We start from the raw sequence: 20,062 nt of genomic DNA, 5'->3' as shown, positions 1-20,062 counted from the left end.
TTATTGTGTTTTATGACTTTTTATTTAATTTCGGTTACATTTACATAATGGCTAATTATGGCCATAAAGTGTGAATGTTACAACTTTTGGAATGCCTTTCATTTTGAGGCTATATAAAGCCATCTATGTTGTATTTGTAATAAGACTTGGAAAATATAGTAAAGAAGCATTTGTGCTTTTCTTTAGCCGATGGCTAAGTTTATTTGCAACTCTATGTAGTTTAGGTTGCATGTAGAATCATTCAAGCTCGACATGATCAATCTTGCTTGTGGAGTGATTCGAATCTCAATCAAGTGTTCTTGTCTTGAGATATTTGATCAACAAGAATCATTGAAGCTAGACATGATCGATCTTGCTTCTGGAGTGATTCGAATCTCAAACAAAGTGTTCTTTGCTTGAGATATTCGATTAACAAGGTAATCCGAATCTTACTCTCCTTGTAGTTGATTCCTTATCTTATCATTTGGTATCAGAGCTTCAGGCTCAAGATCGGATATATGTTTCCTTTGCGTTTCTTCTCAATTTGATTTTTATTTATTTTCATCTTTTTAGTTTTTAATCGACCCAAAGTTCAAAATTCAATCTTTGCTCTATTTAAAATTTTGAGAGGTGAGAATGAGAGCTTCATTTGTGTAAATGAGTGCAAACAGAGTGGCCTAAAATTCCTTGAGTGTATACACGTGAGAGAGTGTTGTGAGGTCCTTCGTATTTCCATAACTTATTTTTTGCAGCAAAGTTTCACAAATAGATTCGAGGACGAATCCTCTTGAAGAAGTGGAGAATGATATGAACCAAGAGACATCAATCATACAATATGCTTCAATGAAGATGTGGAGAAAAGGTTATCAAAATAATCAAAAGATGTTTCAATTCATGCTACATTGAAGAAGAATAAAGTTTGATTGTTGTAAATTTTGGGTGGGTTATAATTTAGAGTTATTGTGTTTTAAGACTTTTTATTTAATTTCGGTTACATTTACATAATGGCTAATTATGGCCATAAAGTGTGAATGTTACAACTTTTGGAATGCCTTTCATTTTGAGGCTATATAAAGCCATCTATGTTGTATTTGTAATAAGACTTAGAAGATATATCAAAAGAAGCATTTGTGCTTTTCTTTAGCCAATGGCTAAGTTTCTTTGCAATTCTATGTAGTTTAGATTGCATGTAGAATCATTCAAGCTCGACATGATCAATCTTGCTTGTGGAGTGATTCGAATCTCAAACAAGTGTTCTTGTCTTGAGATATTTGATCAACAAGAATCATTGAAGCTAGACATGATCGATCTTGCTTCTGGAGTGATTCGAATCTCAAACAAAATGTTCTTTGCTTGAGATATTCGATCAACAAGGTAATCCGAATCTTATTCCCCTTGTATTGATTCCTTATCTTATCAATATTGTATGATTAATATCTCTTGGTTCATATCAACTTGACTTGCACTCGTCCTAACATTCTATTTGGAGTAGGACTTGTAAACAGGTTTATGGAGACACCGAAAACCTCACATTTGAAGGAAGCAAAGAGGATTCTCAGTTACATAATGGGGATAGAGTTGATCATGGATTGTTCTACTCTCGAAATTGCAATCTTGAGTTGGTTGGCTTCAGAGATAGTGATTGGGCCGGAAGTCATAAAGATCGGAAGAGTACAACTAGGTTCGTATTTGATCTTGGCGACACCCCGCTTGGTCATCGAAGAAGCAATCTATAACAACTCTGTTCACCTGTGAGACTGAATATATAGCAGCATCTGCTTGTGTTTGTCATGCTATATGGTTGAGGAGATTATTGGAGAAAATGGAGCTAAAACAAGAAGAAGCAACCAAGATCTACATTGATAACAAGTCAGCAATAGCTCTAGCCAAGAACCCGGTTCATCATGAGAGATCAAAGCATATTGACACTCGATTTCACTTCATAAGAGAACATGTGAAGACAAAAGCAGTGGAATTGCACCATGTAAGTTCGAGTGATCAAATTCCCGACATATTTACAAAAGCATTAAAGTCGGATGCCTTTCAACATTTGAGGAAGAAGCTTGGCATCCAAGTTCGTGGAGAAACAAATTTCAGGGGGGAGAATGTTAGATATTCAAGTTTCATGCACTTATAGATACATGAATTTGTAGGATACATGTATGTGAGAGATCCATTTACTTGGTTAATATTTGAAGAGTCATAAGAGTTAGATACATATAGTAGATACGTGTATTAGATTATTCATTTATCACCATAATGAACATGTATTAAGTAGATTCACTATTTAATATTTGGTACATGTATGGCCATAGGCCTATATAAGGATTATCCATGTAAAGTTTTTCTCATCAACTTGAAATAGAAACATCTCTTCCTCCACATAGCAAAATTTTTGTCAACATATCTTTCATAAAAAAGGAGTTTGTTGCTGTTATTGAATTTCACCTCAGTAAACCTACTTCGCGACTCTCTCTCTCCTTATGCCTGACTCTTGAATTGAAATTGAAAAAGAGAAAGAATAAATAGAAAAAGAAAGAATCGAAAACTGGTTGGCTTTGCCTTCAACAATAACAAAAAAGGAAAGAAGGAAAGAAGGAGCTTTTTAAGACACTGACGGTTGTAAGATCAAACAAGTCCTCTTTCTCCAAATTGGGGATTTCTGTCTACTTAGAAAGATGAGACCTCTACTTCAATCAACTGGTGATCCTCTTGGTACTATACACATGAGTAAAAGATAGAGACCTACCTTGCTCAAAAGATCTGAAAATCCTTGTGCTTCAAACTCTTTTTTCTTACCGAAATAGGAACAAAATCGTCATGACAATAACGAATATGTTTAAATGGAAAGTTGGTTGTAAACCCTCTTTCAAAGCTGTGACGAAAGAAATTCTATAAGATGGATGTGCATTCGGGATTCGCGTTTTTGGTACCAAATTGGATTCCTTATCGTCTATGATAGGTCGATACAAAAAGGACAAAATGAGTCGCAAAATAGATGGATCCTGGAAACTAGTTCCCAGTTTGGATAAGAGAAGAGATTGAGAAATTCTAGTCGTCGGCCGCCAAGGGACAAGAACGAGTAGGAGTCATCCTATCTACTTAGAAAGATTCTCAAAGACTTTCTAACATTATCAAAATCAAGCCCCAGCCAACTTGACTCATTTAACCCAATCGGTATGAGATACCCGGAATGGGGGTACTGACATAGATACCTTACTCCTCGCCTTTTAGTAAACCTTCTGATCGGAGAATAAGTCAACAGGAAATTAAAAAGAATAGGAAGCAAATGAAGTGTATTAAATCTATAAACTACTTTCTTAAAGAATAAGTTAGCAACATGCTTTGCATCATCCATTTCGACTCATTTTAATAAATATATCTACCATAACAAAAATACAATCTTTACCCTTTTTAGTGTGTAGTAAACCAAGAACAAATTTTATAGATATATTAGTCCAAGGTGATGGAGTTAATATAACACATGCGAAAGCAATTTGTATATTAGGCACTCTTAGAACATTAATTATAATAAATAAATAGCATGTTCATAAGTATTAAAACTCAAGGTTTTGAGTACTAACCCTTTGTAGTTCAAATTCCTTTTTCCTCACGAACCAGTTTTAAACCACCACTAGTGTCTTCTCCACTATTCTCTAGCCTCAGAACAGAATTGTGGAATCCGGTGAGTGACTAAACTTGGGAGAGATTTAGTATATATGAAGAGAGAGTTTTTTAGAGTTTTTCTCAAAGTTTTTCCAAGGAAGAACTTTCATGTACCTTGATCACTCTATTTAAAGAGTCATGTTTGCATGTTCATGCAAATTTGAGATCATCAAATTTTGACACTCAAAATTCTACTCAAATGATTGGGATTATGTGGCAAGCATGACAGTTTGAGTTAACCAAATTTTAACACTCAAAATTTCACTAAAATTTGTGGGGTTTATTTGGCAAGCATGCAAGTTTGGTTAAACCAAATTTTGACACCTCAAAATTCCACTGACTTAAACATGGATTTTTCCGTCAACATTTTGACTTTCTTCCTTTTGATTCAACAATTAATTTAAATAATTAATTTCAAATTAAAGTAATATGAAAGGATTAATTAAACTATTTAATTAATATTTAATATTAATTCAAATGCCCATCCCAATCAATTCCGACACATATTTGATTAAGATATTTAAATATCTCAAATTCTCTCTTTTTGTTTAATTCGTAAATAAAACAAAAATACGGTTAAATATATCATATATATGTAGTGCATATTCCCTAATTTGAATTCGAACACTTGTTTAAGACCTGGAGTCAGTAGGCCAATGAGAGGGTGGGGCCGCTTGTTCAAGACCTAGAGTCAGTACTTAAGAGAACTACCTCTCTTCTATCCCTAAAAGCGGGTAGTAGGGAATTCCATCTTGCACCCCATGTCTCCAGCCATTCACCCAGTCTTACTCCTGAAATGGGAGGCCTATTGAGTCGGCGAACTCGAGCTACTCTCACGAATGCAAATCTAAGGATAATTCCGAATAAATAGGAGTTCATGGTTAGCTCAGGATTAAGATCGAGTTACCTAGGTCATCGGAAGAAAATCAGTCTCAACAGTAAACGACATTATAAAGTGAGAGTGATTTTCTTCATGGTCCGATCTTATGCAATACTCATTGCATAGGACGCCCCCACTCACATGTCTCCGCATGTACAATTTAATGATCACATTGTTTATGTCATATATAAAAGTGGGTCATATCCATAGTGTCCCCAGGATAAGGTACTAAACCTTATCCCTGTACTATAGATCATTTTGACTATATACTTGAACTTGATCCACTCTTATGTCTCTACATATAATTCAAGTAATCATACTATAGTCAGAGTGTTCTTAGTTTATTGAATTTAGATTAATAATTGTAAACTTCACTTTATTCAATAACAATCTTTACTGAATAAACATCAATAATAGCTTTATTGAAAATAGAAATATGTTTTTGTTTACAAACTATGAGTTTTAGGACATAAAACCCAACACAAGGTTTGTTAGGTACATTCAAAGAAGTATAAAATCCGTTTGGTTGTGATCTAAATTTAGTTTCTTTGCGTTTAAAACATTTGCTACAAAACTTATGGACATCGTGTTTCATCTTCGGCCAAAAGAAGTGTTTATAAAACATCTTATAAACTTTATTAATCCTGAGATGTCCCATTAAGGAACCACCATATGCTTCTATAAAAAAACAAAGCTTTTATAGAGCATTTAGGATTACAAAGCATACTTTTCTTAATTAAAAATTTATGAAACACATAATAATCATCCATCGCTTTTTTTGCGAGACAAGATGCATAAATAGTTTTGAAGTCCTGGTCATCTGTATATAATTTTGTAATAGGTCATCTGTATATTATCCTATTTTACTATTTTTTACACTTCGTTTCTTCGACATTCTATTCTAAATCATCAAGCCTGACCATTCCCCACTAAAGTTTCAAAAAGCGTCGACCGTGACTCGGTTATTTTAGCACGTGTTTCAAACGTTTTGGATTAGGGTTTCCAAATTAGGGTTTTGATTTTAATCACTCTATTCATGTGTTTATACGCTATGTTGCTATGACATTCTATTCTAAGTAATCAAACCCGATCATTCCTCACCAAAATTTTAAAAAATGTCAAGTGTTACTCGGTTTTTTAGCATGTGCTTCAAATGTCCCAGATTAGGGTTTCCAAATTATGTTTTCGATTTCATGCACTCTTTTACTGTTTTATACCCTATGTTTCTTCGAATTTTTATTCTAAATAACCAAGCCTGATCATTCCCACAAAAAATTTGAAAAACATCTTGTTTTACTCGGTTTTTTTTTTTTAAACGTGCTTCAAACGTCCTGGATTAGGGTTTCAACTTTAAGCAATCGTTTACTGTTTTGTACCCTCCGTTTCTTTGAAATTCTATTTTCAATCATCAAGCGTAATCATTCCCCACAAAAGTTTCGAAAAACGTCGATCGTAACTCAAACGTCCCAGTTTAGGGTTTCCAAATTAGGGTTTCGATTTGAAGCACTATTTATCTTTATTATGCACTCTGTTTCTTCGAAATTTTATTCTAAATCATCAAGCTTAATCATTCCCCACAACAGTTTCGAAAAATATCGACCGTGACAAGGTATTTTTAGCACGTACTTCAAACGTTCATGTTTAGGATTTTCGAATTAGGGTTTCGATTTGAAGCACTCTTTATCTGTTTTATGCACTCCATTTCTTCGAAATTCTTTTAGAAATCATCAAGCCTAATCATTCCCCGCAAAAGTTTCAAAAAACGTCGGCCGTGGCTCAGTTTTTTTAGCACTTACTTCAAATGTCCCAGTTTAGGGTTTCCAAAATAGGGTTTCGATTTGAAGCACTCTTTATCTGTTTTAGGAACTCCGTTTCTTCGAAATTGTATTCTAAATCATCAAGGCTAATAATTCCCCACAAAAGTTTCAAACATCATTTGCTGTGACTTTGTTTTTTTAGCACTTACTTCAAACGTCCCAGTTTAGGATTTTTAAAATAGGGTTTCGATTTGAAGCACTCTTTATTTGTTTTATGCACTCCGTTTCTTTAAAATTCTATTATAAGTCATCAAGCCTAATCATTCCCCACAAAAGTTACGAAAAACGTCGGCCATGACTCCGTTTCTTCGAAATTATATTCTAAATCATCAAGCTAAATCATTCCCCACAAAAAGTTTCGAAAAACATCAGCCGTGACTCGGTTTTTTTAGCACTTAGTTCAAACTTCCCAGTTTAGGGTTTACGAAATACGGTTTCGATTTGAAGCACTCTTTATCTGTTTTAGGCACTTCGTTTCGTCGAAATTGTATTCTAAATCATCAAGGCTAATGATTCCCCACAAAAGTTTCGAACAAAGTCGGCCGTGACTCGGTTTTTTTAGCACATACTTCAAACGTCCAAGTTTAGGGTATGCGAAATAGGGATTCGATTTGAAGCACTCTTTATCTGTTTTATGCACTCCGTTTCATCGAAATTCTATTATAAATCATCAAGCCTAATCATTCCCTACAAAAGTTTCGAACATCATCGGCCGTGACTTTGTTTTATTAGCATTTACTTCAAACGTCCCAGTTTAGGGTTTCCGAAATAGGTTTTCAATTTGATACACTCTTTATCTGTTTTATGCACTCCGTTTCTTCGAAATTCTATTATAAGTCATCAAGCCTAATCATTCGCCACAAAAGTTTCAAACAACATCGGCCGTGACTTTTTTTTTTTAGCACTTACTTGAAACGTCCCAGTTTAGGATTTTCGAAATAGGGTTTCGATTTGAAGCACTCTATCTATTTTATCACTCTGTTTCTTCAAAATTCTATTATAAGTCATCAAGCCTAATCATTCCCCACAAAAGTTTTGAAAAACGTCAGCCGTGACTCGATTTTATTAACACTTACTTCAAACGTCCCAGTTTAGGGTTTCAGAAATAGGAGTTCGATTTGAAGCACTCTTTATTTGTTTTAGGCACTCTGTTTCTTCGAAATTGTATTCTAAATCATCAAGACTAATGATTCCCCACAAAAGTTTCGAACATCATTGGTCGTGACTTTATTTTTTTAGCACTTACTTCAAACGTCCCAGTTTAGGATTTCCGAAATAGGGTTTCGATTTGATGCACTCTTTATCTGTTTTATGCACTCCGTTTCTTTGAATTCTATTATAAGTCATCAAGCCTAATCATTCCCAAAAAAAGTTACGAAAAACATCGGCCATGACTCGGTTTTTTTAGCACGTACTTCAAACGTGCCAGTTAAAGGTTTCTGAAATAGGGTTCAATTTGAAACACTCTTTATCTTTTTTATGCACTCCGTTTCTTCGAAATTCTATTCTAAATCATCAAGCTAATTATTCCCCATAAAATTTTTGAAAAACGTCGGACGTGACTCGGTATTTTTAGCACGTATTACAAACGTCCCAGTTTCGTGTTTTCGAAATAAGGTTTCGATTTGAAGCACTCTTTATCTGTTTTACGTACTCTGTTTCTTCGAAATTCTATTCTAAATCATCAAGCCTAATTATTCCGCAAAAAAGTTTCAAAAAACGTCGCTCGTGACTCGGTTTTTTTAGGACGTACTTCAAACGTCTCAGTTTAGGGTTTTCGAAATAGGGTTTCGATTTGAAGCACTCTTTATTTGTTTTATGCACTCCGTTTCTTCGAAATTCTACACTAAATCATCAAGACTAATCATTCCCCACAAAATTTTCGAAAAACGTCGGCTGTGACTCGATTTTTTTAGCACACACTTCAAACGTCCCAGTTTGGGGTTTCCGAAATAAGGTTTAGATTTGAAGCACTCTTTTTCTATTTTATGCACTCCGTTTCTTCGGAATTCTGTTCTAAATCGTCAAGCCTAATCATTCCCCACAAAAGTTTCGAAAAACGTCGGTCGCAACTCGGTTTCTTTAGGACGTAGTTCAAACGTCCCAATTTAGGGTTTTCAAATGAGGGCTACGATTTGAAGCCCTCTTTATCTGTTTTATGCATTCGTTTCTTCTATATTAAATTCTGAATCATCAAGCCTAATTATTCGCCACAAAAGTTTTGAAAAACGTCTACCGTGACTCGATTTTTTTAGCACGTACTTCAAACGTCCCAGTTTAGTGTTTTCGAAATAGGGTTTCGATTTAAAGCCCTCTTTATCTGTTTTATGCACTCTGTTTCTTCGAAATTCTATTCTAAATCATCAAGCCTAATTATTCCAAACAAAAGTTTCAAAAAACGTTGGCCGTGACTCGGTTTTTTTAGCACTTACTTCAAACGTCCCAGTTTAGGGTTTCAAAAATAGGGTTTCGATTTGAAGCACTCTTTATCTTGTTTTAGGCACTCGGTGAAATTGTATTCTAAATCATCAAGACTAATGATTCCCCACAAAAGTTTCGAACATCATTGGCTGTGACTTTGTTTTTTTAGCACATACTTCAAACGTCCCATTTAGGGTTTCTGAAATAGGGTTTCGATTTGATGCACTCTTTATCTGTTTTATGCACTCCGTTTCTTCGAAATTCTATTATAAGTCATTAAGCCTAATCATTCCCAAAAAAAGTTACGAAAAATGTCGGCCGTGACTCGATTTTTTTAGCACGTACTTCAAACGTGCCAGTTAAAGATTTCCGAAATAGGGTTCAATTTGAAACACTCTTTATTTTTTTTATGCACTCCGTTTCTTCGAAATTCTATTCTAAATCATCAAGCTAATTATTCCCCACAAAATTTTTGAAAAACGTCTGCCGTGACTCGGTTTTTTTAGCATGTACTTCAAATGTCCCAGTTTAGGGTTTTCAAAATAGGGTTTCGATTTGAAGCACTCTTTATCTGTTTTATGCACTCCGTTTAGTCAAAATTTTATTCTAAATCATCAAGCCTAATCATTCCCCACAAAAGTTTCGAACAACATCGGCTGTGACTCAGTTTTTTTATCACGTACTTCAAACGTCCAAGTTTAGGGTATCCGAAATAGGGATTTGATTTGAAGCACTCTTTATCTGTATTATGCACTCTGTTTCTTCGAAATTCTATTCTAAATCATCAAGCCTAATTGACTCCGTTTTTTTATAACGTTCTTCAAACGTCCCAGTTTAGGGTTTCGATTTGAAGCACTCTTTATCTCTTTTATGCACTTCGTTTCTTCAAAATTTTATTCTAAATCATCAAGCCTAATTGACTCCGTTTTTTTATAACGTTCTTCAAACGTCCCAGTTTAGGGTTTCGATTTGAAGCACTCTTTATCTCTTTTATGCACTTCGTTTCTTCAAAATTTTATTCTAAATCATCAAGCCTAATTGACTCCGTTTTTTTATAACGTTCTTCAAACGTCCCAGTTTAGGGTTTCGATTTGAAGCACTCTTTATCTCTTTTATGCACTTCGTTTCTTCAAAATTTTATTCTAAATCATCAAGCCTAATTGACTCCGTTTTTTTATAACGTTCTTCAAACGTCCCAGTTTAGGGTTTCGATTTGAAGCACTCTTTATCTGTTTTATGCACTCCGTTTCTTCGAAATTCTATTCTAAATCATCAAGCCTAATTGACTCCGTTTTTTTATAACGTTCTTCAAACGTCCCAGTTTAGGGTTTCGATTTGAAGCACTCTTTATCTGTTTTATGCACTCCGTTTCTTCGAAATTCTATTCTAAATCATCAAGCCTAATTGACTCCGTTTTTTTATAACGTTCTTCAAACGTCCCAGTTTAGGGTTTCGATTTGAAGCACTCTTTATCTGTTTTATGCACTCCGTTTCTTCGAAATTCTATTCTAAATCATCAAGCCTAATTGACTCCGTTTTTTTATAACGTTCTTCAAACGTCCCAGTTTAGGGTTTCGATTTGAAGCACTCTTTATCTGTTTTATGCACTCCGTTTCTTCGAAATTCTATTCTAAATCATCAAGCCTAATTGACTCCGTTTTTTTATAACGTTCTTCAAACGTCCCAGTTTAGGGTTTCGATTTGAAGCACTCTTTATCTGTTTTATGCACTCCGTTTCTTCGAAATTCTATTCTAAATCATCAAGCCTAATTGACTCCGTTTTTTTATAACGTTCTTCAAACGTCCCAGTTTAGGGTTTCGATTTGAAGCACTCTTTATCTGTTTTATGCACTCCGTTTCTTCGAAATTCTATTCTAAATCATCAAGCCTAATTGACTCCGTTTTTTTATAACGTTCTTCAAACGTCCCAGTTTAGGGTTTCGATTTGAAGCACTCTTTATCTGTTTTATGCACTCCGTTTCTTCGAAATTCTATTCTAAATCATCAAGCCTAATTGACTCCGTTTTTTTATAACGTTCTTCAAACGTCCCAGTTTAGGGTTTCGATTTGAAGCACTCTTTATCTCTTTTATGCACTTCGTTTCTTCAAAATTTTATTCTAAATCATCAAGCCTAATGATTCCCCACAAATGTTTGGAACAACGTCGGCCATGACTCGGTTGATTATGCACGTACTTCAAACGTCCCAGTTTAGGGTTTCCGAAATTGGGTTTCGATTTGTAGCAATCTTTATCTGTTTTATGTACTCCATTTCTTCGAAATTCTATTCTAAATCATCAAGCCTAATCATTCCCCACAAAAGTTTCGAACAACGTCGGCCATGACTCGGTTTTTTAACACGTACTTCAAACGTCCCAATTAGGGTTTTCGAAATAGGGTTTCGATTTAATGCACTTTTTATCTCTTTTATGCTCTCCGTTTCTTCGAAATTCTATTATAAATCATGAAGCCTAACCATTCCCCACCAAAGTTTCGAAAAACGTCAACCGTGACTCGGTGTTTTAGTGCGTACTTCAAACGTCCCAATTAGAGTTTTCGAAATAGAGTTTCGATTTGAAGCACTTTTTATCTCTTTTATGCTCTCCGTTTCTTTGAAATTCTATTCTAAATCATGAAGCCTAAACATTCCCTACAAAAGTTTCGAAAAACGTCAGTCGTGACTCGATTTTTTAGCGCGTACTTCAAACGTCCCAATTAGGGTTTTCGAAATAGGGTTTCGATTTGAAGCACTTTTTATCTCTTTTATGCTCTTCCTTTCTTGGAAATTCTATTCTAAATCATGAAGCCTAATCATTCCCCACAAAAGTTTCGAAAAACGTCGGCCTTGACTCAATTTTTTAGCACGTACTTCAAACGTCCTAATTTAGGGTTTCCGAATTAAGGTTACGATTTGAATCACTCTTTATCTGTTTTATGCACTCCGTTTCTTAAAAATACTATTCTAAATAATCAAGCCTAATCATTCCCCAAAAAAGTTTTGAAAAACGTCGGCCGTGACTCAATTTTTTTAGCACGTACTTCAAACATTCGAGTATAGGGTTTCCGAAATAGGGTTTCGATTTGAAGCACTCTTTATCTGTTTTATGCTCTCCGTTTCTGATAAGGCAACCCTAATCCTCAACTCAACGATCCAAGCTTTTGTTGCAGTAAGTACCTTTGAATCAAAGTAATTAACACCTCTTTATATGAAATTTGGATCAACCAAGAGATAAGGCTAGAATTAGATTACCTCTTACAATCGAAGATCTAGAAGCAAGATTTGGAAACCATGTTTTAAATTGAGTCACTCCACAATCTAACTTGATCAAGGATTGATTGTATGGCTCGGGTACAATTCTACCACAAGAATTGCTTGAAACTTAGAAATGACAAATATGATGCTCGGATTTCTAAGGGAAACGTCTCAATTTGAGATCTGAATTACATTCATCCACGAATCTGCATTTTACATAACATATTGTGGGTATTTATAGTCTCCCGACAAAAGATATTTGTGGACGAGATTTATTCGAGACATTTGTGGATGAGATTTATTCCCGATCCCCTTTAATCTCCACAAAGAATAAGTCAAATTGACCATTTGACTTTTACATAATTTATGAATTTAAACATAGTTCTTTCTAACAAATGTTGATGTGCTTAAGTGGCAATGCGATAGGTTTGAAATTAATTGAGCTCTCTGCGCGTAAGTTCAAATTCTATTGTTAACATATTTCATTTGAATCTTCATGACATTTTTTTTAATCTTCTTGGCAATAGGTTCATTTGGAACACCGTGATTCTTATCCGTTTCTTCGAAATTCTATTCTAAATCAACAAGCCCCCCATAAAAGTTTCGAAAAACGTCGGCCGTGACTTGATATTTTAGCACGTACTTCAAACGTCCCAATTTGAGGTTTCCAAATTAGGGTTACGATTTGAAGCTAGCACGTACTTCAAACGTCCTAATTTAGGGTTTTCGAATTAAGGTTACGATTTGAAGCACTCTTTATCTGTTTTATGCACTCCGTTTCTTAGAAATATTATTCTAAATAATCAAGCCTAATCATTCCCTAAAAAAGTTTTGAAAAACGTCGGCCGTGACTCAATTTTTTTAGCACGTACTTCAAACATTCGAGTATAGGGTTTCCGAAATAGGGTTTCGATTTGAAGCACTCTTTATCTGTTTTATGCTCTCCGTTTCTTCGAAATTCTATTCTAAATCAACAAGCCTAATTATTCCCCACAAGCCTAATCATATTTATTCTTACGATTGATTATAAACGATATTTATCTTTTTTTTTTTTTAGATCATTTACATGTTTATTTGAAGATCAAATAAACTTTGATTCACATCTTTTTCTTCATCCATCTAAATCTAGAACCGTTGTGTTTGATATATATTTTTTTTTCTCATAATCTACGCTTGAAGATAACTTCTAAATTTTCCGAAATCTATAAAAAGGAGAGTTAGATCGTTCTTAAAGTCTTCACATCCTTTCTTTTTGGAATTTTTTTTCAGTGTGCAATTATATCCAAAAATATCTTCGTGTCCTTTTTTTTTTTTTGTTCATGTCTTTTTTTATTTTTTTGTTATTTCATAATTAACTTATCTTGATTGCCTTGAATAGCTTGCTACTACCAGAATTGCTTTACCGATATATTAGCTTGATCATAATTTAGTCACTTTCCCAAACAGCCTACCTTTGTGTGTATAAACACGAGTGTCCCTGAGTGTAAAATCAGTGAGTTGAGTGTGTGAGGTCCTAAACATATTCCACTACTGTTTGTACAATCATGAACCAAGATGGAGGAAATGGAGGGGAGATCAATGAAGCTAGGTGGAGAGAAGCATAGGTCGGAACAATTACTCATTTGAATCAAATTATTAGTACATTGACAGACCAGATGGAGCGAATTGAAATAGCTTGAGGTAATCTTCAAGGGAGGGAAGTACTCTTGAATGAAGGAGTTGAAAATGAAGAAGATGACAATGTCACCCTTTTAGCGGGACATAGTTCTAGGGGAGGGAGAGATGTCGGTCGAGGGAGAGGAAGAGTCAGAAGAAAGGGTAGAGAAATTTTAGCACTAAAAAGAATTGAGAGGGAGTATCAGTATGAGAGAGAAAAAGAAAAAGGAGTCCGGGGAGTAAAGCTAAAATATCCAACTTTCTATGGGAGATCTGATCCAGAGGAGTATTTGCAATATGAGAGCAAAATTGAGCATATCTTCGATGGCAACAAGTTCAGTGAAGAAAGAAAGTTGAAGCTTGCTGTGGCTGAATTTTGTGATTACGCCATTATATGGTGAACATCTTTGAAATCAGAGTGGAGGAGAAATTATGAAGAACCAATTGAAACGTTGGAGTTATTCAAGACATTAATGAGAAAAAGGTACATTCCTAAGCATTATTCTCGAGTACTCAAGCAAAAACTCTATACTTTACAACAGGGGTCCAAAAGTGTTGAAGAATATTACAAAGAAATGGAGACTCTTATGAATAGAGCATGTCTTGATGAAGATGAGGAAGATACAATGGCTAGATTTCTTGGTGGGTTAAACCGACAACTTGCTCATCACGTGGATAGGCAAGCGTACTTTGACATGCAAGAATTGTTACACCGTGCTGTCAAAATCGAAGGGCAATTAGCTTAGGAGAAGGAGAACTCCAAGAGGTATGGTATTTCAAAGTCTACTACTTTCAACACTTGGAAAAAGAATGCAAATATTGAAAAGATAGATTTCAAAGTTGGAGGCAAGTATGATCTTGACAAAAAGAACAAAGTTGAGACCTCCAAGGGTAAAGAGAAAGCGGAGGAATATAAGGAGATTCGAGAAAGAAATAGAGACATCAAATGTTGGAAATGTCAAGGAATTGGTCATCTTAGTCGTGATTGTCCTAACAAGAGAGTCATGATCATCAAGAATGGACAAGTTGTCACAGATAGTGAGGAAAGTGACCGTAATGAGCTAGTTGAAGAGGAAATCCAGGAGAATGAGGAGGAACTAGAAGATGGGAGTCATTTGGTACTTGTAACCAGAAGACTTCTTAAAACTCAAGTTATAGAGAATGATGTTGATGATCAAAGAGACAACCTATTTTACACAAGGTGTTTAGTCAAGGGGACTCCTTGTAGTCATGTAATTGATAGTGGAAGCTGCACCAATGTCGTAAGTACAATGCTGATCAAAAGGTTGCTAATTCCAACCCAACACCATCCTAAACCGTACAAGCTTCAATGGCTCAATGACAGGGGAACAATGAAGGTAACTTCTCAAGCTTTAATATCTTTTACTTTAGGAAAATATAAAGATGAAGTTCTTTGTGATGTTTTACCAATGCATGCTGGAGACATATTGCTTGGTCAACCATGGCAATTTGACAAGAGGGTTATGTATGATGGCTATTTGAATCGGTATTCTTTTGTAAAAGATGATAGAAAATCCACTCTTGTACCTTTGAGTTTTGCAAATGTATTTGTTGATCAATTAAAGTTGGAAGAAAAAAAGAAAGAGTTTGAGAAAAAAGAGTTGAGTGAAAAAATAGAGAAAAGTTAACGAGAAAACCATAGTGAAAAAAAGAATGAAATTGGAAAAAAAAAAGGAAAGAATGTGAGTTGTTTGGCTAGAGTTGGAGAGGTTAGAAGGGCAATGTTCTCACAAAAAATCATATTTGTACTTGTGTACAAGGAAGGATGTTTGGTCTCTAACGATAATAATTTGTCTTTGCCTAGTATGTTTCAATCTCTTTTACAGGAATTTGATGACGTATTCCAAGATGAAGTCCCTAAAGGACTACCTTCCATTAGAGGTATTGAACATAAAATAGACTTCATTCCAAGGGCAATAATTCCTAATAGACCAACTTATAGAGCCAACCCAACTGAGACTAAAGAAATTCGAAGGCAAGTAGAGGAGCTTATAGAGAAGGGCTATATACGAGAGAATTTGAGTCCATGTTCTGTACCAGTCTTATTGGTGCCAAAGAAAGATGAAACGTGGCGCATGTGCGTGGATTGTAGAGCCATCAACAAAATCACGGTAAAATATCGACATCCTATTCCTAGGCTAGACGATATGCTTGATGAATTGCATGATTCATGTTTATTTACAAAGATTGACTTGAAATCTGATCAAATTAGAATGCATGTAGGAGACGAATGGAAAACCGCGTTCAAAACTAAGTTTGGATTATATGAATGGCTTGTTATGCCTTTTGGGTTAACTAATGCTCCTAGTACATTTATGCGCTTAATGAATCATGTTTTGAGAGAATATTTAGGAAAACATGTTGTTGTGTATTTTGATGATATTTTAATTTATTCAAAGACCTTGCATGAGCACGTGGAGCATGTTAAGTTAGTTTTGATTACACTTAGAAAAGAGAAACTTTATGCTAATTTTAATAAATGTAGTTTTTGCATGGACAAAGTTAACTTTCTTGGCTTCATAGTTGGTAAAAATGGAGTAGAAGTAGATGAAGAGAAAGTTAAAGCAATCAGAGATTGGCCAACACCACAAAATGCAAGTGACGTTGATATGAACCAAAAGACATCAATTATACAATATACTTCAATGAAGATGTAAGAAAAGGTTGTCAAAATTATCAAAAGATGTTTCAATTCATGCCACATTGAAGAAGAATGAAGTTTGATTGTTATAAATTTTGGGTGAGTTACAATTTAGAGTTATTTAGAGTTATTGTATTTTAAGACTTTTTATTTACTTTAGGTTACAATTACATAATGGTTAATTATGGCCATTAAGTATGAATGTTACAACTCTTGGAATGCCTTCGTTTCATTTTTAGGCTATATAAAGCTATGTATGTTGTATTTGTAAGTAGACTTGGAAAATATAGTAAAAGAAGCATTTGTGCCTTTCTTTAGCCAATGGTTAAGTTTCTTTGCAATTTTATGTAGTTTAGGTTGCATGTAAAATCATTCGAGCTCGACATGATCAATCTTGCTTGTGGAGTGATTCGAATCTCAAACAAGTGTTCTTGCGTTGAGATATTTGATCAACAAGAATCATTCAAACTATACATGATCGATCTTGCTTGTGGAGTGATTCGAATCTCAAACAAGTGTTCTTGCCTTGAGATATTCGATCAACAAGGTAATCCGAATCTTATTCCCCTTGTAGTGATTCCTTATCTTATTATTTGGTATCAAAGCTTCAGGCTCAAGTTCAGATATATGTTTCCTTTGTGTTTTTTTCAATTTGTTTTTATCTTTTTAGTTTTTAATTGACCCAAAATAAAAATCCAATCTGGGCTCTACAAAAAAATTTGAGAGGTGAGAATGAGAGCTTCATTTGTGTAAATGAGTGCAACAGAGTGGCCTCAAATTCCTTGAGTGTATACTCGAGAGAGAGTGTTATGAGATCCTTCGTATTTCCATAACTTATTTTTTGCAGCAAAGTTTCACAAATAGATTCGAGGACGAATCCTCTTGAAGAAGTGGAGAATGCTATGAACCAAAAAACATCAATCATACAATATAACATCAATGAAGATGTGAAGAAAAAGTTGTCAAAATGATCAAAAGAATGTTTCAATTCATGCCACATTGAAGAAGAATGAAGTTTGATTGTTATAAATTTTGGGTGAATTAAAATTTAGAGTTATTGTATTTTAAGACTTTTTATTTACTTTAGGTTACAATTACATAATGGTTAATTATGACCATTAAGTATGAATGTTACAACTCTTGGAATGCCTTTAATAATTTCATTTTTAGGCTATATAAAGCCATGTATGTTGTATTTGTAAGTAAACTTGGAAAATATAGTAAAAGAAGCATTTTTGCTTTTCTTTAGCCAATGGCTAAGTTTCTTTACAATTCTATGTAGTTTAGGTTGCATGTAGAATCATTCAAGCTCGACATGATCAATCTTGCTTGTGGAGTGATTCGAATCTCAAACAAGTGTTCTTGCATTGAGATATTTGATCAACAAGAATCATTCAAGCTAGACATGATCGATCTTGCTTGTGGAGTGATTCGAATCTCAAACAAGTGTTCTTGCCTTGAGATATTTGATCAACAAGGTAATCCGAATCTTATTCCCTTTGTAGTGATTCCTTATCTTATCAGACATTCATAGTTTTCATGGGTTAGCTAGCTTCTATAGGAGATTTATAAAAGATTTTAGCACCATAGCTGCACCATTCAATGACTTAGTGAAAAAGAATGTTGTTTTTAAATGGGGAGATATGCAAGAGAATGCATGTACTGAGCTTAAGAATAAATTAACCAATGCACCATTACTTGTCTTATCTAACTTTGATAAAACTTTTGAAATTGAGTGTGATGCAAGTGATTTGGGCATAGGTGCTGTTTTGATGCAAGATGGCAAACCCGTAATGTATTTTAGTGAAAAACTAAATGGGGCAGCATTGAACTATCCTACCTATGATAAAGAATTGTTTGCTTTAGTTCGCACATTGCAGGTGTGGCAACACTACTTATGGCCTAGAGAATTTGTGATCCACTCTGATCATGAAAGCTTGAACTATCTTAAGGGTCAAAGCAAACTGAACCGTAGGCATGCAAAGTGGGTGGAGTTTATTGAAACATTTCAGTATGTCATCAAATATAAGCAAGGTAAGGATAATGTGGTAGCTGATGCCTTATCTAGAAGGTACAATCTTTTTACTTCTCTCCGTGCAAAAATTCTTGGATTGAGCATATTAAAGAATTATATGGAGATGACCACGACTTTGGAATTATTTATGCATCTTGTCTTACAAAAACAGCTGTAGATGATTATTATATGTTTCATGAATTCTTATTTAAGAAAAGTAAGCTTTGTATTCCTAAATGCTCTATCAGAGATTTGCTTGTAGAAGAAGCACATGGTGGTGGCTTAATGGGACATTTTGGGATTAATAAACCTTATAATATGTTGCATGAACACTTCTTTTGGCCGAAAATGAAGCATGATGTTCATAAATTTTGTAGTCAATGCTTTAAATGCAAAGAAGCTAAATCTAGATCACAACCAAATGGATTGTACACTCCTTTTAATGTAACTAATAAACCTTGGACTAATATATCTATGGATTTTGTTCTTTGTTTACCGCACACTAAAAAGGGTAAAGATAGTATTTTTGTTGTGGTAGACAGATTTAGTAAGATGGCTCATTTCATTGCATGTAACAAGACGGACGATGCAAAACATGTTGCTGACTTATTTTTTAGGGAAGTAGTAAGATTACATGGAATCCCTAGAATAATTGTTAGTGATAGGGATACTAAATTTCTAAGTCACTTTTGAAAAGTATTGTGGGGTAAATTAGGTACCAAATTGTTATTTTTAACTACATGTCATCCTCAGTCACATTGGCAAACTGAGGCAGTTAATAGAACATTAGGAGCATTGCTTAGGGCTATTATTTCTAAGAATATTAAGTCTTGGGATGAATGTTTGTCATTTGTAGAGTTTGCAAATAATAGAGCAATTCATAGTACAACTCATTGTTCTCCTTTAGAAGTTGTTTATGGATTTAATCCACTTACGCCTCTTGATTTGCTTCTTATTCCTTCTAATATGTTTGCGAGTGACGCAGCCACAAGTAAGGCAGACTTGATCAAAACATTGCACAAGGAGGTGAAGGAGAGAATTGAGAACCAAAATTTCAAAGTTGCTTCAAGGATTAATAAAGGACGGAAGGAAATCATTTTTAAACCTGGTGACTAGGTTTTGGATACATTTTCGCAAGGAGCGATTCCTATCTCAACAGAAGACAAAGTTACATAAAGAACATCCCCTTATCAAGTCCTTGAAAGAATTAATAACAATGCATATAAAATTGATTTCTTTAGCCACTCAAACATATCAACATTTGTTGAAAAATTTTATTGTTTTTTTGTTTTCATTTTGCAATGGTCAATTGGTCAAAATTGACTTCGTCAGTTGTGGAGATTAAAGGGGATTGGGATTGAATCTCGGCCACAAACGTCTTTTGTCGGGAGACTATAAATACCCACAATATTTTATGTAAAATACGGATTCGTGGATGAATGTAATTCAGATCTCAAATTGAGACGTTTCCCGTAGAAATTCGAGCATCATATTTGCCATTTCTAAGTTTCAAGCAATTCTTGTGGTAGAGTTGCACCCGAGCCATTCAATCAAGCCTTGATCAAGTTAGATTGTGGAGTGACTCAATTTAGAACAAGGTTTTCAAATCTTGCTTCTAGATCTTCGATCATAAGAGATAGTCTAATTCTAGCCTTATCTCTTGGTTGAACCAAATTTCGTATAAGGAGGTGTTAATAACTTTGATTCAAGGGTTC

General features: G+C 34.6%; 1 pseudogene; it reads left to right on the top strand.

The window, feature by feature from the left end:
• The first annotated feature begins 1,545 nt into the window (after window positions 1-1,545).
• LOC111430247 lies at window positions 1,546-19,574 on the top strand (annotated as a pseudogene).
• Window positions 19,575-20,062: the final 488 nt, after the last annotated feature.

The sequence above is a fragment of the Cucurbita moschata genome, unplaced genomic scaffold (genome assembly GCF_002738365.1).
Source record: "Cucurbita moschata cultivar Rifu unplaced genomic scaffold, Cmos_1.0 Cmo_Scf00033, whole genome shotgun sequence".
In the NCBI taxonomy this organism is placed as follows: domain Eukaryota; kingdom Viridiplantae; phylum Streptophyta; class Magnoliopsida; order Cucurbitales; family Cucurbitaceae; genus Cucurbita; species Cucurbita moschata.
Note: the sequence above shows the minus strand (reverse complement) of the source record. Positions and strands in the feature narration are given on the sequence as shown.